This window comes from Dipodomys merriami, unplaced genomic scaffold, assembly GCF_024711535.1.
Source record: "Dipodomys merriami isolate MVZ:Mamm:240054 unplaced genomic scaffold, mDipMer1.0.p SCAF_693, whole genome shotgun sequence".
NCBI lineage: Eukaryota > Metazoa > Chordata > Mammalia > Rodentia > Heteromyidae > Dipodomys > Dipodomys merriami.
The window spans coordinates 12,903-40,558 of NW_027206283.1; the positions used below are offsets into that span (position 1 = coordinate 12,903).

General features: G+C 38.3%; 1 long non-coding RNA gene across 1 annotated transcript in view; it reads left to right on the forward strand.

Annotated features, from left to right (window-relative positions):
- The window catches only part of LOC138816378 (uncharacterized), a 60,946-nt gene that overhangs the window by 2,759 nt on the left and 30,531 nt on the right, over positions 1 to 27,656 (forward strand). Inside the window, exon 2 of the long non-coding RNA XR_011368651.1 lies at positions 11,189 to 11,239. This is a non-coding gene — a long non-coding RNA (uncharacterized lncRNA). The remainder of the gene's footprint in view (positions 1 to 11,188; positions 11,240 to 27,656) is intronic.

Consider the following 27,656-nt stretch of genomic DNA (forward strand, 5'->3'; position numbering starts at 1 on the left):
TCATTTTCCTAAGATCACATTATCTGACCTTTACTGCTTTACTCATACATATACTAAATATTGCAAATAAGGGAAACAATGGGACCTTTGTTTCCTTGGGCTTGGCTTACTTCACTTAATATAATTTTTTCCAAGCCTTTCCATTACCTAACAAATGGGGAAATGTCGTTCTTTCTGATGGAGGAATAGAATTCCATTGTGTATATATACCACATTTTCTTGATCCATTCATCTACTGAGGGGCATCTGGGGTGGTTCCATATCTTAGCTATGGTAACTAATGCTGCAATAGACAAAGTTGTACTGCTAGCTTTAGTGTGGTCTTGTTTGTGAACATTTGGGTAAATGCCCAAAAGTGGGATTGCTGGGTCATAGGGGAGCTTTATGTGAAGTCTTCAGGAATCTCCATACTGCTTTCCAAAGTGGTTGAACAAGTTTACACTCCCACCAACAATGGAGTAAGGTTCCCTTCTGTCGACATTCCCTCCAACATCTCTTGTTGTTAGAGTTCTTGATTATAGCCATTCTAAATGGTGTGAGGTAGTATCTCAACATTGTTTTGATTTGCATTTCTTTTATGGCTAGGGAGTTTGAGCATTTCCTCATGTGTGTATTGGCCATCCTTCTTTCTTCTTCAGAGAAGTTTCTCTTTAAGTCTTTAGGCCATTTATTTATTGGGCAGCTCTTTCTTTGAGGACATGTTGTTGGGGGATATTTTTTTTTTAGTTCCAAGTGTATTTGAGATATGAGACCCTTATCCGTTGTATGGCTAGTGAAGATCTCCCAATCCGTAGGCTTTCTATTGATCTTGCTAGCTAGGTCCTTTGCAATGCAGAAGCTCTGCAACTTCATGCAATCCCATTTGTCCAACCTTTCTTTGATTTGTTGTATTTCCGGGTCTCTACTAAGAAAATTTTGGCCTGTGCCAGGAGACCTAGGGTTCTCCTATTCCATCCTGTAATGTTTTCAGAGTGTCTGCTTTGACTCCGAGGTGTTTGATCCATTTGGAGCTTATTCTTGTGTAGGGTGTTATATAAGGACCTAATTTTAGTTTTCTACAAGTTTTTAACCAATTTTGCCAGCACCATTTACTAAAGAGGCTGTCTTTCTTCCATTCTATTATTTTAGCTCCCTTATCAAGGATTAATTGGGTATAGGTCTATAGGTTCATTTCTGGATTTTCAATTCTATTCCATTGGTCTGAAGTCCGTTCTTTTGCCAGTACCAAGCTGTTTTGATTACTATGGCTTTATAGTAGAGTTTGAAATTTGGTATTGATATTCCACCAGAAGTGTTCTTTCCATTGAGGAGCGTTTTTGCTATTTGGGGATTTTATTGTTCCATATGAATTTCTCTAAGAATGAGGTTGGAATTTTGATAGGTATCACATTGAATTTGTACATAGCCTTGGGAAGTATTGCCATTTTCACAATATTAGTCTGTCCAATCCAGGAGCATGGGAGATTTTGCCATTTTCTAAGATCTGTTTTGATTTCCTTTTTCAAGATTTTAAAGTTTTTATCATACCGGTCCTTCACTTCTTTGGTGAAGTTAATTCCTAGGTATTTTATTTTTTGAGGTGCTATTACAAATGGAGTTACTTTCCTAATTTTATCCACACTTTTCTCATTGTTGGCATACAGAAAAGCCATTGATTTTTTGGGGTTAATTTTATACCCTACTACTTTGCCAAAGTTTTGATTCAGCTTGAGTAATTTGGGAGTGGAGTCTGTGGGATTCTTTAAATACAAGATTATGTCATCTACAAAGAGGGAGAGTTTTATTTCTTCTTTCCCTATTTGGATCCCCTTTATGTTTTTGATCTTGTCTGATTGCTGTAGCTAGGCATTCTAATACTAGATTGAAGAGAAGTGGAGAGAGTGGACATCCTTGACTTGTTCCTGAGTTAAGAGGAAATAACTTTAGTTTTTGACCATTAAGTATAATGCTGGCTGTAGGTTTGTCATATACAGCCAATATTGTATTGAGGAATGTTCCACGGATTCCTAATTTTTCCAAAACCTTCATCATAATGGGGTGTTGGATCTTGTCGAATGCTTTTTCTGCATCTATTGAGAAAACCATGTAGTTCTTATCCTTGCTCCTGTTGATGTAATGAATAATATTAATTGATTTGCGTCTGTTGAAACAGCTTGCATCCCTGAAATGAATCCTGTTTGATCGTGGTGTATGATTTTTTGGATGAATTGTTGAAGTCTATTGGCCAACATTTTGTTGAGAAGTTTTGCATCAATGTTCATCAAAGAAATGGGTCTATAGTTCTCTTTCTTTGATGAGTCCCTGCCTGGTTTTGGTCTGAGGGATATGATGGCTTCATAGAATGTGTTCGGTAGTAAACTTTCTCTTTCAATTTCATTTTAGAGTTGGAGGAGTATTGGTGTGAGCTCTGCTTTGCAGGCCTTGTAGAATTCTGCTGTAAATCCATCTGTTCCTGGAATTTTCTTAGCTGGGAGGTCTCTTATTGTTTCTATTTCAATGCCTCATATGGGCCTGTTAAGCTGATTTAACTCATCTTGGTTTAGTTTTGGCATGTCAATATTTGCTACGAAACGGTCCATTTCTGTCAAGTTCTCAAACTTATTAGCATAAAGTTTTGTCAAGTATTCCATTATAAACGTTCTGAATCTGGTTTTTTCCATGGTGATGTTTCCATTCTCATCTCTGAGTTTATTTATTTGGGTGTGTTCTCTTCTTTTTCTGATAAGATTTGCTAAGAGTCTGTCAACATTGTTGATTTTTTCGAAGAACCTACTCTTTTTTTGTTGATACTTTCTATAGTTTTTTTGGATTCTAATTCATTTAATTCTAATTTAATTTTAATTATTTCTTTCCATCTACTGGATTGGGGTTTATCTTGCTGCTCTTTTTCAGGGAGGTTCAGATGTCTCATTAAAGTGTTGGTTTCAGATCTCTCCAATTCGTTGACTTGGGAACTCAGACCTATACCTTGCTCTGAGTACTGCCTTTGCTATGTCGCAGAGGAGCTGGTAATTTGTGTGTACATTTTTGTTGAATATCATGAATACTTGAACTTCAAGTCTCATCACTTCTATGACCCACTGGGGGTCCAACAGTGTTGTTCAGCCTCCATATGTTACCGGAATTTCTTTGGTGGCTTTTAGTGTTGAGTTCTAATTGTATTCCCTTGTGGTGTGAGCGAATGCAATGTATAACTTCAATGTTTCTGAATTTGGACAAGTTTGCTTGGTGGCCAAAAATGTAGTCTATTTTAGAAAATGTTCCATGTGCTGCTGAGAAAAACGTGTATTCTGAATCTGCTGGGTGAAATATTAGGTAGATGTCTTTTAAATCTAGTTGACCTATGCAGCTGTTTAGATCTGCGGTTTCTCTGAAATTTTGCCGAGTTGATCTATCTAGCGGGGAGAGTGGTTTGCTAAAATCCCCAACAATTAATGTCTTTGGATCTATGTGGGATATGAGGGAAAGTACTGTTGCTTGTATAAATTTGAGTGCTACATTTTTTGGCGAATAGATATTAAGGATTGCAATAACCTCCTGAAAGAGAAATCACTTAATTACTATGTATCGACTTCTTTAATGCTTCTCCCTAATTTTAATTTGAAATCTATTTTATCTGATATTAGGATTGCAACACCCGCCTGTTTATGGGGGCCATTTGCTTGGTAGATTTTGCTTCAGCCTTTAACTTTGAAAATGTGTTTGTTTTTATGGGCAAGGTGTGACTCCTGAAGGCAGCAGTTAGAAGGATCTTGTTTTTTAATCCAACTAGACAGTCTATGTCGCTTAATTGTAAAGTTAAATCCGTTAATGTTAAGAGATAGGACTAAGAGGTCTTTGGGAGTTGCTGCCATGTTATCTACCTTCTTGGGGGTTGCGAAAACTGTGTTCTTCCTATGGTTCTTGGATTCTCAGTTTGGGTGCAGTTTCTTGGCCTTTATTGTGGTCTTGTTGGTTTTCTATGTGTAGGATATCTTGAAGAATCTTTTGTAGGCCTGGTTTGTTGGAGATGTATTGTTTCAATTTTTCTTTGCTATGGAAGGTTTTTATTTGGTCTTCAGTTATGAAGGAGAGTTTAGCTGGGTACAGTATTCTTGGTTGATAGATGTTTGTTTTCAGGGCTTGTCATACATCATTCCAGGCTCTTCTTGCTTTGATTGTCTATGCTGAGAAATCTGAGGTGATTCTAATTGGTTTCCCTTTATAGGTGATTCATCTTTTCGCCTTGACAGCTTTAAAGATCTTTTCCTTGGTCTGAGTTGATCCTGTGTGTATAATAATGTGACACTGGGATGTCCTATTCTGATCTGGTCTATTAGGAGTTCTAAAAGCTTCTTGTATCTAAATAGGCCTATCTTTTTGCATGTTTGGGAAGTTCTCTGCTATGATCCTGTTAAACAAATTTCCTAGACCATTTACTTCTGTTTCTAGGTGCTCCTCTATACCCATTATCCTTAGATTAGCCCTTCTGATGGTGTCTTCTAAGTATTTGATAGATCTATCATATTTCTTGGATTTGTCTTGCAGGTTGTATGTTCTTTCTCTATAATATCTAGGCTATCTTCAATCCCCGAGATTTGATCTTCTGCATGGTCTAAACTGCTGTCAAGACTCTCTACTTTGTTTTTTATTTCTTTTGCTTCTAATTATTTAGCTTTGATGGCTTCAATTTCTTTATTGAAGCTTTCTTTTAGATCTTGTAAGGACTTCTTTACTTCCTTAATTTGGTGTTCAGTGTTTATTGTCAAATCACTTAGTTAATTGGTTATGGTTTTCTTGGATTCCCATTCCTTCTGTGGGGTTCCATTCAGCATTTCCTTTGTGGTCTCCCTGACTTCCTTCAGCTCTTTGTTAATGGATCCCATGAATGCCTTTAGTGATCTTTCTGTATTCTCTTCCTGCTTTCTCAATTCCTGTATTACTCCTTGCTTATCTTCCTCCTGTTCACGCCATTCCTACCTTTCTCTTTGATTATTCTCAAGAAACTGCTCACGCAAATCCTGTATCAGTTTTTGAGTAGCTTCCTCACACTCATGATATTCCTGTATAGACATTTGGATTGCCTCCTCTCTCTCCCTCTCTCACTCATACAGAGTCCTTTGTAGGTTTTCAATCTTTTCCTGCATTGACCTATTGTTTGCCTCCTCTCTCTCCCTATCACGCTCATACAGAGTTCTTTGTATGTTTTCAATCTTTTCATTTATCATGTTTGCCAGCAGTGTTTGTAGAGCTATTTGGGAACTCTCCTCTGAATTATACATTATCTGTTCTGTCCTGTGATTATCATGAGTGGGAGTGGAGACACCCGGACCTGCCATTTTTCTTGTGGTTTTCTGGCTTACTCTGCCCATTTGGGATGAAAGTAACAGCAGTTTTGTGCAAGAACACTAACTTTAGGCAAGCATCAACCAAAGTCTGAATTTGCATAGTCAATAGTCTGCAGATACAATCTAGTTCAACAGATATCTCTATTCAACATCAAACAACTATATATTAATGGGCTATGAACCGCTAAGAAGAATTTGGTAAACCAGAAATTATTAGTGTTAGGGAAATTATTAGTGTTAGGAATGGAGTGATGTGGGAAGGTACAGGGAGAGTTAACTAAGTCCTAGTCTCAAAGCAGGAAATAGGTTAGATAGGATGGAAGTAGAGGGAAAACAAGAAGAAAGAGAAAGGGAAAAAAAGAGACCAGAAAAATTAGAAAATTAAAAATTAGTAATATGCAGATTTGAGAACAAACTATTCAAAGAACGGGAATATATTGAGAGAAGGGGAGGGATATAAAGGAGATGTGAAAAATTTAAAAATAAAAATACTTAAAGTGTTATATAGGTATAAAGAGGTAATACTGCTATTAAGGAATTTAATTCTCAGAAGTTTTGAATTGAGTAATAAATTTGTGGATTAAGTGTGTACACAATGGGGGATAGAGGCTAATAGTCACCTACGGGTTTATCTGAGGATGTGCAGAACAACAATTAAGTCCCATAAAGAGGAACAAAAGAGAGGAAAAGGTGAGAAGCATAAGAAAGAAAGGAAAAAAAAGATCAGAAGTTCAGTCGAGCTAAGCAAAACACAAAAAGAAAAAAAATTTTAAAAGAAGAAAAAAAAAGAAAGAAAAACGCACACATGCATGTATCCCTAAAATAAAGATTATAGGGGGAAAAAAAGTTACTAGAAAACATTTTTTTTTCAAAAAAGGTAAAAATTGATTTAAAAAAGTTTTAGAAAATAAATAAAAATTTAAAGTTGTAATAAAAAATAAGAAGAGGGACAAAAATAGTTCTTTGATTTTTTGGGGAGGGTTGGGAAAAATCCTGTACCTCCCTTGTGTCTGTACTCAGCCTCTGGTTGTAGTCTCTGGTCTGCTTGTGGTCCTGTGGCTTGGTTGGTTTCTTAAGTCAGTTTGTTTGGACAGGCAGAAAAATTTTCTGCTTTACCCAGGATTTTTCGATCCTCCTCCCGAGTTAGTTCAATGAGATGGGGGTGTGCTTTGAGTATCACAAAAGAGGGAGATGGCTTTTTCCTCAAGTTTGGAAATGCTGTGATGAGGCTATGTTCTGGGTAGAGTTGAGGCCTTTCAGCAAACAGTAGCTTTTCCCTGGGGCTAGTTTGTGAGAAACTCACAGAGGCCAGCCTGGAGCCACTCGCAGGGTTTCTGTTTACTGATGTCGAGGCTACTAAAGGGAGGGGCAGTCTGTGGCTCTGATTACCCAATGAAGAAAGCCACTCCCAGGGCTGGTGCCCGAACTGGGTGACTTTTCCCTGGGTGGAGCTGAGTCTGGCAGGTCATGCCGTTAAGTTCTTGTGACCTGCTAAATGACCCTAGTTTTATTCCAAGGCCTGAGTTGGAGCTAGCAGCTCTGCGGAGCTTTGTCAGTATCCAATATGGAGATCTCTGGTACTGGGGGGGGGGGGAAGGGGTGGCCTTCCCTCCTCTGCTACCTGAGAAGGAGTGAGGAAGTCAGGCTTCTACTCACGCTGAGTCTTGGTTCCTGGGTCGTCTCTAGTCTGCGAAATGCAGGATGAATATGTCTGCTCCTTGTTGGTTCTTCCTGGTGTTGAGTAGTTTCTGCTTGCTTGCCGCATCTGGCTCTTTTAGTCCCCAGACTCTCTCTGTTTCAGGTATGGTGGTACTGCCCCTGCCGCCACCACTGCCGCCACAGCAGCAGCAGCAGTTTCTGGCAAGAGCTCAGATCTGTCTCCTTGCCTGGATTTACCCTCTCTGGCCTAACTCTCTGTCCTGTGATGGCACACTTGGTGTTATTCTCTGGCTTAGGACTCTTCACTGGAGCTCTAAAACTGCTTTCTATGGGAGAGCTTGTTTTGCCTCCAGCTTCTCCTCTGCCATCTTCCCGGAACTCCCAAAATGTACCTCCTTCTATGCTGTTGTTTCATACCTTATCTCCTTTGTTTTCTAAAAATCTCAGTCTTTCTATATTTCCCTATGAACATTTCCTGATAGTAAATATACCTATAAACATGTCACAGGATGCTAATATAAGGGTCCCATAGCTCATGAGTCATTAATGTAACAAAATGGAAAAGGAGACATATTTACTGCTACCTCAATTTTTCTGAAATGCTGCAATGTCATCATTTGGTTAAAATTCCATTCTTTGTTTACACAGTGTCATTCAGTCCACCTAAATGCAAATATGAAATTGGTGCTGGTGGTTTACAACTGTAATCCTAGCTACTCAGGAGGTTGAGACCAGGGCATTGTGGTTCAAAGCTAGCCTTGTCAGGAAAGTCCATGAGACACTAATCTTCAATTAACCACCAGAAACCCGGAAGTGGTGCTGTAGCTAAAGTGGTAGTGTGCACAACTTGAACTGAAACGTGGAGGGACAGTGCCCAGGATCAGAATTCAAACCCCACAACCAACAAAAAAGGTGAAATATGACTTTAAGTTTCCCCAGAAGGAATGACAAGATCAATAATCTTCCCAAGCAAAAAAATTAATTCCAAAAAAATTATTCAGTGCACCTACTTTTGGTAAGTTATGTTATGGAATCTGTGCTGGACATATTCTCTAAAAACAAATTGTTTAGGGATACAGGTGGACCCATTGCAACAATGAGATGTCCATGTCGTTATGTCAAAAAACGAACTTTACAACTTTGGAGAGGGGGAGTATGGGAAGGAATGGGAAGCAGAAACAACGAAGAAGCAACAATGTTTGATAAGAAATGTACACGTTATCTTGCCCGTGTAATTGTAACTCCTCTGTAAGGTATTCCTACAATAAAAAAAGAAAAAATGTAAAATATTAGCTTCACAATAAACATCTAATATTTCTTCTTTGAAGAGTGACGTCTATACAGTTGATGTCACTTGGCTTTCTTACTATCTTAGTTCGAATCCAACCCTGGCAGGAGAGTCTGTCAAACTCTTATCGGTAATTACACAGCAGAAAAGCCACAAGTGGACTTTTGGTTCAAGCAGTATAGTACTAGCTTTGGGGGCAGATTATCAGGAAATAAAACTGTTCAGGGACAGGATCCAGCCTATGAGTTCAAGCCCCATAACCAACACAAACTAAAAAAAAAAAAAAAAAGCAAACAAAAAAACCCCAGATATTTCACTGGGACCCTGCTTAAAGGAGTACTGGTCTGAGAAAAGGTGCCTTTTTGCTGATCATACTCACTGGATGCTTTTTTGGAATCCTTATTGCTCTCGAGAATTCAGGACCAAACTAAAGGAATTGATAACTGACTCCTGAAACAAGAGAATCATCTCAGGGGAGGAAATACCAGCGGTAAGACACTTTAAAACCTCCGTGTCATTGTTTCTTGGCAGTAGAACTGTTTTGGGGGGTCCAGTCGTGGGCCTGAACTCTGGGCCTGAGCGCTGTCCCTCAGCTCTTCAACTCAAGGCTAGTGCTCTACAACTTGAGCCACAGCACCACTTCTGGCTTAATTTTTGCTTATATAGTGCTGACGAACCGAACCTTGGCCTCATGCATGAAAGGCAAGCGCTCTACCACTGAGGCAATTTCCCAGTCTCTGCAGTAGAACATGTTTAAAACAATGTTATTTCTTTTTGTTCTATGCTGGCCGTCAAATGGCACATTATTTCTTTTTGTAATACTCTCAATTAGAAGTTTACAGAAAAGCTATATATGAGTAAAAACACACACGAAAAAGTCGGGGACAGAGTTTCTTTCAAGCCTTCTGATTTTCTTGTACAGTAAAAATGAAAGCACAAGTTAACTTGAACTTTGTCAATCCTCTATGTTCCATTCCTCTCCTGGGATCAGTTTCCACATCCAGTAGCAGTTACTTCCAGGAACAATCTACGGTGCTGCCTGAGATATAATGAATGCTTTCTTGCTTCATGGAAATAACACAAAGACCCCCTGATCTGAGGTTACACGTGTTTCAGAGACAACTTAGTAAAGAGAAAATATGAAATTTATATTGCTCTTAAATACATTTTCCATGAGAATATTGAGTTCAAACTTTGTAAGTTCTCTATAAAGTAAGGTGAATTTTAAATGGGAAGAAGGTTCTCAGATCATTTTTTTGTGAGTGTATGTGCTGCACATTATTTCCCAACTGTTCATGAGTTAACAGTAAGGAAACAATAGCAATAATAGGAGAAAGAGAAGTTTTGTGTTTAAGTATAAGGGTTCAATACACTATAGAAGATTCTACAAATAAGGCGACGTTGAAACAATAAAGCTATGTTCAGTATGTAGATTTGAGAGTGATATAGAGAAAGCATTACTCCCACGTGGAACAGGAAGTATGAGGCCACTCCCTTTCTTAATCACGCTTGCTAATCACGCAACTTTGTAGACAGTAGAATGGAAGCATAATTCTCTTTCCAATGCAACTCAGATATAAGAGCATGGACTTAATTGGAAAAAAAAGTCCATCCTGAGAGAGCAGGGATTATACTAGCCATTAACTGGTGGAGAAGATCACATTTATTTTCTTTCTTTTACTTATGTATTTTTTGTTGGTGGTGGTCTTGGCACTTGAACACTGGGCCTGGGAGCTGTCCCTCGGCTATTCAGCTCAAGGCTAATGCTCTATACTTGAGCCACAGTGCCACTTTCAGTTTTCTTGTAGTTAATTGGAAAAAGAGTCTCCGGGACTTTCCTGCCCGGCCTGGCTTTGAACCCTATCTGAAGATCTCATCACCACCCAGCTTAGGATCACACTTCTAACAGTGAACACACAGCATATATAATGTGCATGTTCATCTATCTTTATATAAATTCGTAAGTTAAAAATATAGGCTACAACTTAGCTTTTTCACTCACAAAAATGTTTGTAATTTAAAAGTTGATACTACTGGAGGAATAAAACCTAAGAATATAAAAGTGTTTGGGAAGTTCAGTTTGCATCCAGCCTGGGCAGAACAGTCTTTGAGAAGCTATAATTAACCAACCAAAAGCTGGATTGGAAACATGGCTCAAGTATTGGAATACCAGTCATGAGCAAGATTGCTGAATAAGATCTTGACGCTTTTGCATACATACATACAATCATACACATATATACAGAGACACTTATATGCACACACAAATACACATATGAAGCAACTCTCAGAATATGTGGAAAAGTTGGAAAACAATAGAAAATATGTCCTGAGTAAGACTAGAACCAAGTGATAATTTTTAATGTTAGAAAGTCCTCAAGAGAACCTTCTTCAAAAAAGTTTAAGAATATTACATACATAGATAAGGACCAGAGATAGTAAGAGAGTCAAGTAATGATTACTAATGGGAACCGGTCCATGGAGGAATGAATCAGAGACTCTTGCAGGTGCATCTGAAAATGTTCATATCCTGTGTCAAATGTTAGAACATCTTTGAAAAGAGTACATGAACACTCTGAGCAGTATAGTGGATAATATTACTGGAGAAATTCAGAATTGCTAGTCTGTATCTAGATTAAATAAACCAAGAAACTATGGAGGGGCAATGTGATACAAGGCTAGAATTCTAGTACTCAGACTAAGAAAGGAGATTAGATAGTGGAATTACACAGTGATACCTTCCCTGGACCAGGTAGTATAATTTTGTCTTAATAAAACAAACCAAACAGGAAAGGAATACAAAGTTGGAAGTTTGGGCTAATTTTGTCATTATGTTTTCAGAAGTCAAGTTTCCTATTGAAATGCAACTCATATGTAATCCTCAGTTGTGTTTTAAATGTTCTCTTCATTACAGAACATTCTTAGATGCAAAATGGCTCATGATTCCCATCCAAAATTTGAAAAAGTAAGTAATCATCATTCTGATATATTCCAAGGATAGGATGAAGGATTTCAAAAGCTTAAGGCTGAAAAAATAGCAAAGTTAATCTAATGTAGCACTATGTAGATCTTGCTAAATTAGAGTTTAGATTTAAAATAAATGTTTTGGTTTTGTTTGTAATTTCATATTCTATAGGATACTACAAAATTCTTTTTTTTTTTTTTGGGTCCGGTCATGGGGCCTGAACTCTGGGCCTGGGCGCTGTCCCTCAGCTCTTCAGCTCAAGGCTAGCGCTCTACCACTTGAGCCACAGCGCCACTTCCAGCTTTTTCTTTTTGCTTATGTGGTGCTGGGGAATCGAACCCAGGGCCTCTGGCATGCAAGGCATGTGCTCTACCACTGAGCCACCTTCCCAGCCCACTACAAAATTCTTTTTAAATAGAGGGTTTAATTGACAAATTTACAAATGTTTCTGGAATTCTATTTGCCTAGAATTTTCTTTCATGAGAGTTATAATTAGAACTGTTAATAGATATACCAACACTTCATGTATAAAATGATAATGTGAATAATGTTGACAGAGTTGGCAACAAATGGATGATATTAATTTATAAATTTAGAAAAAGGGCGATTTTCTGAGGCTTTGGTATAAAATGGTATGAAGAGACTAATTGTGTGACATCTTCTTTCTTCTACCTGTATGTAAAACAGGAAGCAATTTCCTTAATTACGTGCATCTGTATACAGTGAGAAAAATGCTAAATTTGGGATTTCTTTTATTTTCGTTTTTGTTTTATTTGTTTGTCCTAGGGCTTGAACTCGGGGACTGGACACTGTCTCTGAGCCTGTTTATGCTCAAGGCCCGTGCCCTACCACTTCAACTTCAGCTCACTTGTGGCTGGCTTTTGTTAAGAAGTTTATTGGAGATAAGAATCTAGAGAACCTTCCTGCCTGGGTGGGCTTTTGTCAACCTCTAGTGCATTGGGGTCCCTGGGTAAGGGTAATGAAATCACCAGTACACCGGGTATGCAGAGTGCAAACAGCAATTGTCACTGCATGCTGTGCTTTATTGTTAGTGGTATTTAATGACAAGCAAGCATGATCTTGCCAAGATTTGGTCAGAAGACATTGACACAAAAATTTCAACAGATACATTTTTACTTGACCTATGAGACAATGTCTTAGTATATAATTATATAAACTATTTTAGAGCAAGCTCAAACCAATCAGGAAAATGCTTGACCAGCTGTTCATCTATGCTTAAGCAAGAAGAAGAGCTACTTCCTCAGCTCTCAGGAGTCTGTGACATGTGTTTTTAGATAGGGAGAGAGAACATTTTCCCTCTCTAGCCCGGCATGCCAAGAGCTTTGCTAATACTCAAATACAGTCTTCATATAATCCTGAGGCGAAGCCTGCATCATTCGGCCCCCTCAACATAGACCCTGAGTCTTCACAATTTCCTTCTTTTTTCTTTTGTTTTAAAAGTAAAGCTTTCCACAGAGTTATCATAGATGCTTGCATTGGTTTCATAAAAATCAAATATAACAGTACAAGTGCAGACAAAATAATAACAATCATAATTTCCATACCACTAGCAGTATGTGAAATGCTTTGTAGTATTTCTTTCGGATCTAACCCTTCCAATTGTTTAATGAATGCATTAGCAATATTAGAAGCATCATCATTTGTAAATTGTTTACCAAAAATCTCATGTACATTAAATTGTAACTGAGCTATCAATTGAGCAGCAGTAGAATTTACAGATAAATACTGCTGTATTACATTCTAATCATGTATGGATTTATTATATTTTATATTAGTAATGCAAAAGGTAGTAAAATTCCAATTACATTTTAACAATAACTGTTTTTCCACAACCAATAACTTGTTTCCTAACCATTCCACAGTCTGTTTAAGAATATTAATGTGTTTGTAATAGAGCATCAATTTCTACCTGTGAGACCCACAATTCATGTGAATCCCGGTGCCATTCTTCCACAAAGTGCTAATTTGTAAGGAAGTGTGTAGGGCCATTCCAGACACTGCAGCAACAGTGGTAATAGCAATTAAGCTTAAGATTAAGCAATTAAGCAATTAAGCTCCAATGGCTCCAATCATACGCTTTGTACGTTTTAGTAGTTTGGTAAAAAATTCAATAACAACACTCTCCAAAGGATTTTGGGACCACTCTCTTCCTAATTTAGCAGGTAGCCAAATATGAGTTCTTTCTGGTAATATCATAATACTATCACTATCATTAAAATTAAGAGAGGAATTATGCAAGAACACAGGTGACAATTAAAACAAGAAATAGTAGGATAAAATGTAAAATTTCCCACTAAAAATGCATAAGGCAGAGGTACACAAGCAGTTGCATCATAAGATTTGTACAAAGTAAAATTATAAGTCGATGCAGAGTTCACTGTCCTTGAAAACGATCCATTTGATAGCATCACGGGATTCAGCGCCGCTGCGACCTTCCAAAGATGAGTCTGAACAGCAGTGGGTGCAGCCATGAAAACCCATAGAGCATCAGCAATGCCTCCAACTCTCCAGGCCATCAATCGAGCTCCAGTATGCGATCCATTAATGGCTTCCGGCATCCTAGTAACATTTGATAAATCACAATTGGTAATATTCCATTCTGAACATGTGTTAATAAACTGCCCAAAAGGTCCTCAATTAATAAAATTATTGAACATTTTTCCAAATATTCCTCTACACTCTTGCCACACAAAAGGCTGATATTTTAAATCGATATAAGTAAATCAGGGCACATAGGTAAGGATAACGTGCCATAAGAGACATTTTCCCAGCTACTATTAATGGCCAAGTAGTTATTCGCTGCAGCAGTGTTTTAGAATTGGAAGTGCGTTTCCCAGGTAAAACCCAATGTTGCCAATTCATTACTAAACATGGAGGAGGCCCCAGTCAAACAGGCAAGGAATGAGTATAGTAATTAAAATTCAAAAAGCTACCATCATCCTTATTGCAAAATGTGAAATTATTCCAAGGAGGAGATAAAACAGCAGGAACAGTATAGACGGTTATATCCATGTCTCCCCAAATAACAGGTTCCAATAACGAGGATTAGGAATAAAGGCCTAATAACTTAAATTAGCATTAGCATGGACAGTGTTTATAGTAAGCAGGGCACACATGGCCAGGAACAAGTTCTCAGCTGTGACAGGTTTACCATTGCATTGTAACACCTTTTGTCCTTCTCCAGTCAACTTTTTAACCTGCCCCTAAGTGGGCAGTGGGGATTTCTTTTTCCTTAACTGGTGGCCGATTCCTTGAAGGATACAGGGCTGTCCTCACTGGGCCGCATCTGTATCCATCAGGCAGGAAGCTAGGATTGTTTGCCATCCTGTGTAGACACAAAATCCTATCCTCGCCCCTTATTTAATAATGTTCCTAGTTGCCATTCTGCATCCAATGCAATCTTAATCCATACGGAAAAATTTAAATAAGGTTTTTCTGATATTTGTTCAAAAAGGTGCTCAGCTCTAGTTAAAATATATCCTTGAGGTAAGTTAAAAAAATTAAGAACATAAAGATCTTGATGTAAAATTATTTTAAGATTTTGCATGGAAAACCACAAAATATCCATACGCTCATCCAACCTTTTCCTCCTTTTTAATTTTTTAATTTGTTGTTTTAGTGTGCCATGAACTCGTTCAATAATGGCTTGTCCTTGGGGGTTATATTCTATTCCTGTAATATGTACCACATCATAAAGTTTACAAAATATTTTAAATCTGATTCTTTTATAGGCTTGTCCATTATCAGTCTTTATTTTAGCAGGCACTCCCATAATGGCAAAAGCTTCCAATAAGTGTTCAATTACATGGTTAACAGTTTCTCCCATAAGGCAGAAGCCCAAACAAATTTGGAATAAGTATCTAGTGTAACATGTAGAAAGGAAAATCGGCCAAAGGCTTATACATGGATTATATGCATTTGCAAGAGCTCCTTAGGTTGTAATCCACGAGGATTTTCTCTAGCAGGTACAACTCTCAAATGCATTGGTCTGCATATAGGACACCTTTTTATAATTTGTTTATATTGAGAATAAGGTATTTTATAATGCATATGTAAATGGCTAGCATTTGTATGTAAATGAGCACGATCCTGTTTAGCAAAAGCAAAACTAAATAATTTATCAACCTGATTATTACCATATACAAGGTACCCAGGTAATGAAGAGTGAGCTCTAATGTGAGTTACAAACAGTTTGACATTACGTTGTTGCAGTAATGCTTGTAATAGTTTAAATAGTTGGTTTAGCTGGGGTTTAGATGAATGTGTAACTGCAGTGACTATATTAGTCACAACTCTTACAGCATAGGCAGAATCAGTAACAATATTAACATCTCTCACAAAATCTTGTAACATCTTATTAATAGCACAAAGTTCATTTTGTTGAACTGATGCTTAAGTAGCTGTTTGTACCCAGTATTTATTTGTTGTCCAATAGCACTTTTTGTTTTGGAGCCATCTGTAAAAACGGTAAGAGCAGTGGAAATAGGGGCCTTGGTAATTATATAATTAATGACAAGTTGTTGTTTATGCAAGCAATCCCACAATCTACCTTTGGGAAAATGATAGGAAAATTGCCAGTAAAATTTACTAATGCTATTTGTAGCGTTTGAGACAGGTTTAAAAAATATTTTACTTGGACATTTGGCAAAGGAAAGATAATTTCATATAAATCATACACCGATAGGGTAAATACCCGTTGCCTGGCCTGTTGAATAATAATTGCCAAATGTGGTTCATAAGGCATAGTATTTTTTGTAAATCTATGCCGTGTATAAATCCATTCTAATTGTAGCTCATTTTGTCGTATAATTCCTGTTGGGTAGTTCCATGTATCTAAAATATATAAATTTATGAGTTGATTTAGCATTACTCGATATAAAAACATTTTTTATTCTCGGTTCTACAATTTGTACTTCTCTTTCAGCTTTCCTTAGTTGAAGTTCTTTTGCTATGTAAATCAGGCTCCCCTTGTAATAATGAAAAAAATTATATAATTGATAAGTAGGAATTCCTAAGGCCGGTCGCATGCAAATAATATCTCCTAGTAACTTTTGAAAATCATTTAACTTATGTAATTGATCATGTCGTAAAGATATTTTTGAGGTGTCACTGTTTGTCTACAAACAATATATTCTGATGGAGGCATAGAATTCCATTGTGTATATATACCACATTTTCTTGATCCATTCATCTACTGAGGGGCATCTGGTTCCAGATCTTAGCTATGGTAAATAATGCTGCAATAAACAGTTGTGCTGGTAGCTTTAGTGTGGTCTTGTTTGTAAACATTTGGGTAAATGCCCAAAAGTGGGAGTGCTGGGTCATAGGGGAGCTCTATGTAAAGTCTTTTGAGGAACCTCCATACTGCTTTCCAAAATGGTTGAACAAGTTTACACTCCCACCAACAATGAAATAAGGTTCCCTTCTGTCGACATCCCCTCCAGCATCTGTTGTTGTTAGAGTTCTTGATTTTAGCCATTCTAACTGGGGTGAGGTGGTAGCTCAATGTTGTATGGATTTGCATTTCTTTTATGGCTAGGGATGTTGAGCATTTCCTCATGTGTCTATTGGCCATCCTTCTTTCTTCTTCAGAGAAATTTCTCTTTAAGTAATTAGCCCACTTATTTATTCGGCAGTTATTTCTTTGAGGATTTGTTGTTGGAGGATTTAATTTATTGAGTTCCAAGTATATTTGAGATATGAGACACTTATCCGTTGTATGGCTAGTGAAGATCTTCTGCCAATCCGTGGGCCTTCTATTGATTTTGCTAGCTAGGTCCTTTGCCATGCAGAAGCGCTGCAACTTCATGCAATCCCATTTATCCAACCTTTCTTTGATTTGTTGTGTTTCCGGGTCTCTATTAAGAAAATTTCGGCCTGCGCCAAGGAGACCTAGGGTTTCTCTTATTCCAACCTGTAATGTTTTCAGAGTGTCTCCTTTGACTCCGTGGTCTTTGATCCATTTGGAGTTGATTCTGGTTCAGGGCGGTATATAAGGATCTAGCTTTAGTTTTCTACAAGTAGTTAACCAGTTTTGCCAGCATCGTTTACTGAAGAGGCTTTCTTTCTTCCATTCTATTATTTTAGCTCCCTTATCAAAGTTTATATGGCTATAAGTCTGCAGGTTCATTTCTGGGTTTTCAATTCTATTTCATTGGTCCTGAGTTCTGTTCATGTGCCAGTACCAAGCTGTTTTGATTAGTATGGCTTTATAGTAGAGTTTGAAATTTGGTATTGATATTCCTCTATCAGTGTTCTTTCCATTGAGGAGGGTTTTTGCTATTCGGGGTCTTTTATTGTTCCATATGAATTTTTGGATTGCCTGTTCTATTTCCTTGAAGAATGAGGTTGGAATTTTGATAGGTATCACACTGAATTTGTAGATAGCCTTGAGAAGTATTGCCATTTTCATGATGTTAAACTTTCCAATCCTGGAGCATGGAGGATGACATTGCCCCATTTGTTCGGAAATGGAAATAAGTGGAAAAATTTATATTATATGAAGTAAGCCAAGTCCAAAGAAAGGTCCCATGATTTCCCTTATTTGCAATATCTAGTATGTGTATGAGTCAAGGAGAAAAGTTTAGATAAGGTGATGTTAGGAAAATGAACCCTAAGATATGTATTTAAATGCTTTTTTTTTCCTTAATGCATTTGTTTCTAACACAATTATAAGATTATTTCTTTGCTGCTTTGTATGTCCCTCCCCCACAGCATAACCCCTGCTTTCACTGTATTTGATGTCGGTATAATTTTTGGAGGTGAAGGGGAAAAACATGTCATTTAAATAAGGATACATGTGGACCTGTTGCAACAATGAGAATTACAAGTTGTCATGTCGAAACGAACTTTACAACTTGGGGGGGGGGGGATTGGGTTTGCGAGAGGGCAGATGGGAAAGAATGAGAAGGGTAAATAAAGGAGGAGGCTACAATGCTTGATAAGAAATGTACTCACTATCTTGCCCATGTAATTGTAACACCTCTGTACCGTACTTTCACAATAAAACAAAAAACAACATATCCTAAACATTTTACCACCGTATCTTTTTGTATTTTTCCAGGTGCTATTATTAATCCAAAAATCTTTAAATATAGAGGGTAAACACTGTAACACCATTTCTGATTCTGTCATATTTGGTACTCCAAATAAAATATCATCCATATAATGAAAAATATAAATGTGAGGCCATTTTTGTCTAACAGGTTTTAAGGCCTTATCAACATATATCTGTCACATAGTTGGAGAATTCATCATTCCTTGGGGCAACACCTACCATTGGAAATGCTGATGAGGGGTTTGAGGATTTATTTGTGGTAAAGAAAAGACAAATCCTTTATAATCTTTTACATGTACAGGAATGGTAAAAAAGCAGTCTAGCAGTCTTGTAAATCTATTACTATTATTGGCCAATTTTTAGGAAGCATGGCAGGTGACAGTATACCAGGTTGTAAAGCCCCATAGGGTACGTGGATGCCTTACCTCCTTGTAAATCAGTCCGCAATCTTCATTTCCCTGACTTCTTTTTAATAACAAATATTGTAGAATTCCCTGGTGACATAGATGGCTAGATATGTCCTTTGGTTAACTGTTTTTCAACTAATTGATGAGCTGCTTCTAATTTTTCTTTAGAAAAGGACATCGTTGAATACAAAGAAGTTCCTCACATTTCCATAATATCTTTATGGGCTCCAACTAAAAATGTTAGAATTGAATATAAGCTCCCCATTTTTCCAGTACATCTCTACCAATTATGTTAACTGGAACTTCCATAATATAAGGTTTAAGGACAGCTGTTTGTCCATCTTCTGATGTTATAGTAACATACGACACTGAGAGTTAGAAAAGAGCAGCGAGAGAGAGCCTCTGGGCCTGGGCTAGGCCTTATCTAGGGTATGGGCAGAGAAAGCTGTGGCCACATCAAATTCAGATGTGACCTCAGCGGATGCAGATGTGACCTCTTCCAGGTGTCCCAGTTGCCTAGGTAACGCAGGTACTGGGTGGAGACTTTGCTGCGAGAAGGGTGGAGTCTGCTCGCCATCCTGGAGCGGACCTTACATTCCAGCCTTTTAATAATCATAAAATAGGGTGTGGATTCTCTCTGGCTACTTCCTGCTGACAAGGGGGCTTCGACAATATGGGTAAAAGGCTGGAATTTGGTCCCCTCCCAGAGAAGGAAGTGAGCAGCAGTGGTCTCTTGGTGGCGTGAGTCCTTAGATGAAGTCTGGAGAAGTCTCATGAGCATTGAGGGGATGGAAAAAAATACTAGTGAGCAAATAAATGACAAGAGTAAGGACTTGGGGCTTAAAATGTTGTAGAAATATCCTTAGCCACTTCTGACATCTGGCGACTAGGTAGAGAAGTCAGGTGACAAAGGCAAGAATTATAAATTCCTGTTCAGTTAATAGGTAGATAGGTATAGACATTGGATGGGCAGGCTTCTTACTTCCCCTGACCTCCAGACTCTGGTTAATTTTGAAAGGGCACAAAATAGCTGATGTGTCCTCTCCTCTTACTCCTCTCCATGTTCCCTAGTTCCCCAGACTGGCTGTGTCTAAGTGCTCATTGCTGGGATGGCTTGTCCCAGTTGGTATTCAAGGAGGCTTGAACTCAAGGCCTGGGCACGGTCCCTGAGCACTTCTGCTCAAGGCTAGTGCTCTACCACTTTGAGTTACAATAGCACTTCCAGTGTTTGGCTGCTTACAGATAAGAGTCTTGAGCCATGCTTCCAGCTGGGCTCTTTGTAGGTTAGTTGGGAGATGGAGTCTTAGGGATTTTTCAGCCCGGGCTGGCTTTGAACTGCAATCTTTGCTACAAAAGCCCTTTATTGTTTTGAATTAAAGCAATAGGGAGATGAAGTAGAATAAGTAGAGCTTACCTGGTTCTTATCAAGAATTGAATGACAAATATTCTGAAATGACAAAACTCATTAGATGTGATGAGAATTTCAGTACAGATATGCCCAGTATTTTAAAACCATGTAGTCAGTAGAATACACAACACAAAACAAAAAAGGCAAAACTCAAAACCGAAAATTTTGACAACAATGTTTAGACATCTTTGCTAACAAAGCACATCACATGGTTGGGCCTCAGTTACCAGGGCCTGTGAAAAAAGCAAATTGTTAGTAAGGCACCTTAGAATAGCCGGATGGAGTAGTAAGTTTGGTGGAAGGTTAAGGGCTAGATGGGGCCAAACCCTTAAGCCAGCATGTGGCCAAGATGGCAAACTCAAGATGGCGAATTTCTGAAAATAAAATGCAAAGACACCCTGAACAAATAGACCAAGACTACAGTTGGCTAGCCTTTGAGAGAGAACCTAGAGGGGGTCCTTGGGATCCAGCCTGCATCGCACTCTTCAGGGCACAAGCTAAAATGTAGAAAAAAGAAAGGGAGAGATAGGGAAAGTTGGACATGAATGGCAGAGAGAGAGCAAAGAGAGCCTGGAAATAAAGAGAATTCTGACCATTTACCATTGTAGTAGCAAAAATTGTCTACATCTGAGAATGGCATAAAAATGAGGCGCTCTGGCTTTCCAGGGACCACAGGAGACATTTCAAAGGGGTTTCACGGTTCAGGCATGATTCGCAGCACCCCATTAAATGAGTAGGAAAGTCAGTCTGGTCAGTGAAGGAGAGCTGACCAGGTAGAAGGGGCATCCCGACTTCCCCCAGAGCCCTCTAGAGAGAGCAACAGAGAACGTTAGAGTAGCTTCACTCACCAGAGTAGAGAAGTGGTGTGTAGCTTCACTCACCAGAGTAGAGAAGTGGTGTGGACGTGGATGTGAAAGCCAGCAATGGTATCGATGCGCTGTGTCTACAGCAGACAGATGGGTTCGCAAAAGGCCATTAGAACTGTGGGTATTCCTCAGAGCAAAAAAGGGAAAACAAACAGAAAAAGAAAAAAGAGGAAAAAATACCAGAGAGAAGTCCTAGCTATCCTGACTTTAAGCCCTTTATCCGAGTCATGCCACCATTCATGTTAGGTTTTTAAAAAGCGGTAGCCGAGTAAGAACAGCACCAGGCATGTGGTATTCAGGTAAGGGGTAGATTTATTCAATAGACCTGCTGGGACCAGGCAAGGTTGGCACTCCACGTGGCTGGGAAAAGCCTAGTAAAGAGAGATCTGGGAAAGAGAGAGGAAAGAAAGACAGGAAAGAGAGAGAAGAGAGAGCTAGAAAAGAGCAGCGAGAAAGCAGACTGAGAGAGCAGAGCTAGCTAGAAAAGAACAGTGAAAGAGCAGAGAGAGAGAACAGAGAGCTAGAATAGTACACTGAGAGCAGAGAGAGAGAGAGCAGAGAGCTATAAAAGAACAGTGAGAGAGCTAGAAAAGAGCAGAGAGCAGAGAGAGCTAGAAAAGAGCAGCGAGAGAGCGCCTCTGGGCCTGGGCTAGGCCTTATCTAGGGTATGGGCAGAGAAAGGTGTGGCCACATCAAATTCAGATGTGACCTCAGTGGATGCAGATGTGACCTCTTCCAGGTGTACCAGTTGCCTAGGTAATGCAGGTACTGGGTGGAGACTTTGCTGCAAGGAGGGTGGAGTCTGCTCACCATCCTGGAGCGTACCTTGCAAGGACGATACACCATCACTGCCTTCTTAAGTTTACCAATATCATCAACAGCAGCACCTTCATATCTGGCTGGTTGAGATATATCATTCATAGGGGGTGGTCGAATTACAGGATAAGAAAAAAATAGGCATTTCATCATCAAACTCTCTCTCTGAGCCCTCTGTTTTGTGAGGGAGTGATGCTATAAAAATTGCATCGGCCAATGAAGGAGCCGAAGGCTGCTTTACTTTCACTTTCTCAGGTTCTCTTTTCACTCTGCTAATTTCCAACTCCACATGTTGTAATTTTGATAAAAACAATTTCATTTGCTCAGACATTTTATTTACACTTTCAGTTTGTTCCTTTTTAGCCTTTTTTACCTCTTTTTTTTCTCTGTTATTTGCAATGCATCCTTATCTATTGTGTCGTTAACCTCAGAGTCCAATTGTAAATCTACAATAGAAGGGGTGGCCTCTTTCTTTAAGTCTGCTATTAATCTTTCCTCATTCAAAGCTTTAAGAAGGGTATGTAAAATAGCCCAAATGGATCAAATCTAATAGGAATCTTTTCCCCTTCTTGAACAGCTCTTTCTATGTTATTCTTTACTCGTTTCTAATTATCAACATCTAATGTTCCTTCATCGGGGAACCAAGGATTCCATTCCATAACTACATTAATACACAGTTCTATGTCAGAAGAAGAAATATTTAGACCATAAGCAGCAAGTAAATGTTTAAACATATGTAAGTACGGAGTAGATTTAACTTGTCCCATCACCCTGTAATTAAAAGTACTTACCTGAATATCCTTTCCTGAATTCAACAATGAAGGGTCCCTGTTTGGGTGCCAATTGTATCGTCTAGTGCCTTGGGGTCCCTGGGTAAGGGTAACGAAATCACCAGGACACTGGGGATGCAGAGTGCAAACAGCAATTGCCACTGCATGCTATGCTTTATTGTTAGTGGGTATTTGAAGACAAGCAAGCATGATCTTTGCCAAGATTTGGTCAGAAGACATTGACACAAAAATTTCAACAGATACATTTTTACTTGACCTATGAGACAATGCCTTGGTATATTATTATTTTTGGGGGGGTCCGTTCGTCGGGCCTGAACTCTGGGCCTGGGTGCTGTCCCTCAGCTCTTCAGCACAAGGCTAGAGCTCTACCACTTGAGCAACATCACCATTTCCGCCTTTTTTCTTTTTGCTTAAGTGGTGCTGAGGAATCTAACTCAGGGCCTCATGCATGCAAGGCAAGCGCTCTACCACTGAGCCACCTTCCCAGCCCTGTCTTGGTATATTATTATCTAAACTATTTTAGAGCAAGCTTAAACCACTTCTCCAATCTCAGGAAAATGCTTGACCAGCTGTTCAACTATGCTTAAGCAAGCAGAAGAGCTACTTCCTCAGCTCCCAGGAGTCTGTGACATTTGTTTTGAGATAGGGGGAGAGAACATTTTCCCTCTCTAGCCCGACATACCAAGAGCTTTCCTAATACTCAAAGACAGTCCTCAGACAATCCTGAGGCCAGGGCCTACATCATTCTGCCCCTTCAACATAGACCCTGAGTCTTCACAGGCTTTGAACTGTAATCTTAAAATCTGATTATCTATGATAGTTAAAAAAGTATAAATATAAATAATATTTCCAAGAATACCAGTGGGGGAAAAATGATGCAACCCAGTTTATAGTGGTGTTCTTTCCAGAACACGGAGGCCAATACATTAGCAGAGGTGCAGTGTATTTTCACAATGGAGATAAGCTATGCTTGATGTGAATTAAGGGAATTTTGAGATGCACCCTACAAGTTGGAAACTGGTGGGCTAGGATGACTTTATGGCATAAATCTTGTGATTGATGGTCATTAAATAATAGCTTAATCTGACAAACAACTGCTTACTCCTGAAGAATTAATTATAACATGCTTCATAGTTTTATCCTATATCAGAATGTAGCTTTTTTCTGTTCAGCTCTCAGTCTGTAACACCCCATTGGAAAATGGATCTATTGCAGAATTACATAACATACAAACAGGCATATTTTGAATCTGTCAGGTATGGAATGTTCAGAATTTGAAAATGAGTAGTTATTAGACATAGGAATTTTGAAGAACACGTACATTCTGTCCTCTTAACAACTTATTTACTTTTAAAAGTTATGGGTTTCCATAGAATTAAACTGTTTTCTGTTTTAGTATAAGAAAGTACTAGATTTATTCTATTTTCAAAATATTGGCAAGTATATTTTGAAAAAATTGTCTAGTTGGATATCAGTCAAGTTGATGACCCTCTGATAAAGAAGAGGTAATTAATTCAAATTAGATGCCAAATAATACTGATTTTTAAAAAGTTACTACATAAAGAATAATATTGACTATACCAAAACAGTGAAATTTTATTTCATCAGCTTATTTTTTAAATTTAATTTTAATGAGAAAGTGATGTGCACTGGGGTTACAGCCATTGTAAGGTACTGAACACATAACTTTTCAAACTTGTTATTCCCTCTCTCATTTTTCTCACAGTTTTTCCTTCACCCCAATACACCTCAAAAGTTGTAACGTACATTTACAACATATTGTCTTGTGAGAATTGCTATTGCATTGGTTTGCTCTTTGTCCTTTGCCTCACCATTATTTTTGTTCATGTTCCTTTCCCTAATTAAGGTAAATGTATACACAATACACAGGATACCAAAATCAAACACAGCAGGGGATTAACCACACGGGAAAATCTCAAAGAAAATAGAAATCACATAGTACATCAAAAACAACAACCGCAAATAAATATTTCTCTTTCCATATCTTGGAGTTCATTTTGCTCAGCATCAGTTTATATGGTCATATATACGCATAACAAAGGTACTGGAAAATAGTTTTTCATGGATACTATATCATGAAAACAACATGTTAACTGCTTTTGATGGTAAAGGCGGGATTATGATTGGTGATTTCACGATTCTGATAAAGGAATTTCAAAAGAGCATTAAAATTTATGACAGGTAAATTTTAATTGTTCAAACTTTTTAACAACTTAGCCTATTAAGAAAATTTAAAATTGTCTGGGAAAATAGGCTTTCATGCAAAGAAATCCGTGGAGATTTAGCTGAGAGGGAGCAATGTGGGTGAATATGCTCATTTTCACAGTAAACAAACAAGCCTCACAAACCTTGCTGTAAATCCTGTAGGTTCCCTTGAGAATTGTCCTTACCCAGGAAATATGCTCTCACTGTGTGAAACAATGTTGCAGTGGAATTAATATTCAAAGATCTTTAAAAAAAGACATCAAAATTTGTGAATTGACATTTAATTACCAAACAGTAATTCTCTGAAAAAGACGGAAAGATGTAACTCAAAATCACTTGATTTTATTAAAAGTATGAGAAAAAAGTAGTGAAGAAAGATGAGAGAAACCATAGAGGACTGTTTTCTCTCTAGTGGTGTAATGGGTTCTTGACCTTGTTTCTTCCATTCTATCTTCACAAGCTATAAAGTGTAGCTCAAGACTGGAGTAACCAGTTCAGACAAAGAATACTCAAAGAATGGGGGCTGGGAAAGTGGCTCCGTGGTAGAGCGCTTGCCTTGAATGCCTGAGGCCCTGGGTTCGATTCCTCAGGACCAGATAAGCAAAAAGAAAAAAGCCGGAAGTAGAGCTGTGGCTCAAGTGGTAGAGCACTAGCCTTGAGCTGAAGAGCTGAGGGAGAGCACCCAGGCCCAGAGTTCAGGCCCCACGACTGGACCCCACCCCCCAAAAAAAAAATACTCAGAGAAGAAAATATTTGCAGTAGATGTAGGTAATGTATAACCTTTGACAATCTATTTTAATCTATTCAAAATTCTCCCCTACCCCAAACTGTCCACTTTGAACAATTTGTTTGCTTTTCTCATGACTTCCCTTCATTAACTGCTTAAAATTGTGTGAGGTCATATACATACTCTCTAGAGATTGCTGTTTGTTTGTGATTTTTGTGTGTTTTTGTTATATTTGAACTCTAAGTCAAGTTTTCCTAGCCTTGGTAGAACAATTATGGATCTAACATTCCAGGAATTATTTTTTGGCCTACTTATGCTGGACTGAAATCTTCCATTCATCATTAGGAGAGGGGTATTAAAAATAATCTTGTGACCTTTGTGATTTTGTTTACTCATATGCCGAGGACCGGCTCTGTCTGGACGACAGAGGACACCTAGGGGAGGAACCTGGAATAGGGGGGGAGATGGCAAACAGACAACTCACACACATTAAGAGTGGATGCTGATTACGATTTTATGCAGAGGATAACAAACTTTTATAGCAAAAGTCTTCATGAGAACTGTCAAAAGGTTACACAATCTTGCTGCAGGACTTCATTCTTGGGTGTCACCAGCTGGTCGCCTGATAGGCATTTGTTTCCGGCTTATCTCTAAGAAATAAAATGGGTTTCAATGTTTGTCACCAATTAACCATTACCTTTTTTTATAGAGGCCTTAACTGTCCCATAAGATCTTTCCTGTTCCTTTTTTAATAGTAAACTTCAAGGAGACCTAGATCTAGCAAGTCTCTTAATAAATAAAAGAGAGTAGCAGGAAATTCTTTCTCCTAAGTAGTTATCTCAGCAATTGCCATACATTCTTTCTGTTCTAGCCGAGCCTACAGCTTCTTGCAAATCTCTTACAAACAATTCCTTCTGCTGAAGTGACTTCGTGAAACCCCCAATACTTTTATATTTACTTATGACTTGTCTACTAGCCTCCATAAGAGGGGTTTCAGGGTAGAATTTAACTCTGGTGAGTTAGTCGTATTTTTCAGACACTCATCAGATATTGGAGTCATCAACACTCTTAAGAAAGAGCTTTGAATACGGGAACGTTGACAATGAGTAAGTATAAAGAGCAGTAGAAAAAGTAAAAGATTAATAGGCACTCCTATACAGTGAAGAAAAGAAAAGCAGAAACACATCTTTCCCAGGGGTTTGCCAGCCTTTCCAGGAGTAGGCCTCTTAGAAGCCCCATTCTCTGAGGTAGACTTCGGTGAAGTCCCATTGTTCAGAGATAGGTCTCTGTGGAGCCCCATTCTCAGGTCTGAAAGGAGACTCCACTGGAGTCTGCTAAGCCTACTCCACTGGAGTAGGCGTGGCACTCATATGGGCTGGTCATCTGTAAATTGAAAGTTTGGACTACAGTAATTTCTCTCATATTTTGTGATCTCATCTTTCATTTTAATTTGCCTTACATTTCACAATTGCTTACAGCTAATTCCTGCAATGAATTGAGATGGGTCTTCAATTACTTTCTCTTAGCATGTTGCATGGACCAAGGTGAGAAGTCTTGCCCATGTTATCTGATGATGCAGGTAACTGGGACCTGATATCGTCGGACCCATGGGTACTGCAGAAGAATAATAGCTTTTAGGCATCATATCAGTAAAATTTGGGTATAATCAGTAAGAATGCTTCAGAAATATGGAAAAAAACACTGGGACTAGCGAGTTAACACAATAAACACATCACATCAGCAGTGTAAAATCTCTTCTAGATTAGAGGAAAACAATACTGTTTTTTTTTTTTTTTACAATGTGAATTCAGAAGAACAAGAAAACTTAGAAGGTGTCACAAGTTTATACCGAAGACATTGCATTGATACATTTTATAGTCTAATATATATTCTAAACCTAATTATTTATGTTCCAATCTATTTATGGGAATAATTTTCAATTTATTTGTCAAATTATCAATTAATTCTAGTAAGATTCACTGTGTGAGATTTAAGATAAGCACATATAAAATATATAAGTATATATAATATAAGAAATTGTTATGCATTATTCTGTTGTGTTTAGGGTATCAAAGGCAACTCTGTTTTAAAGTATTAT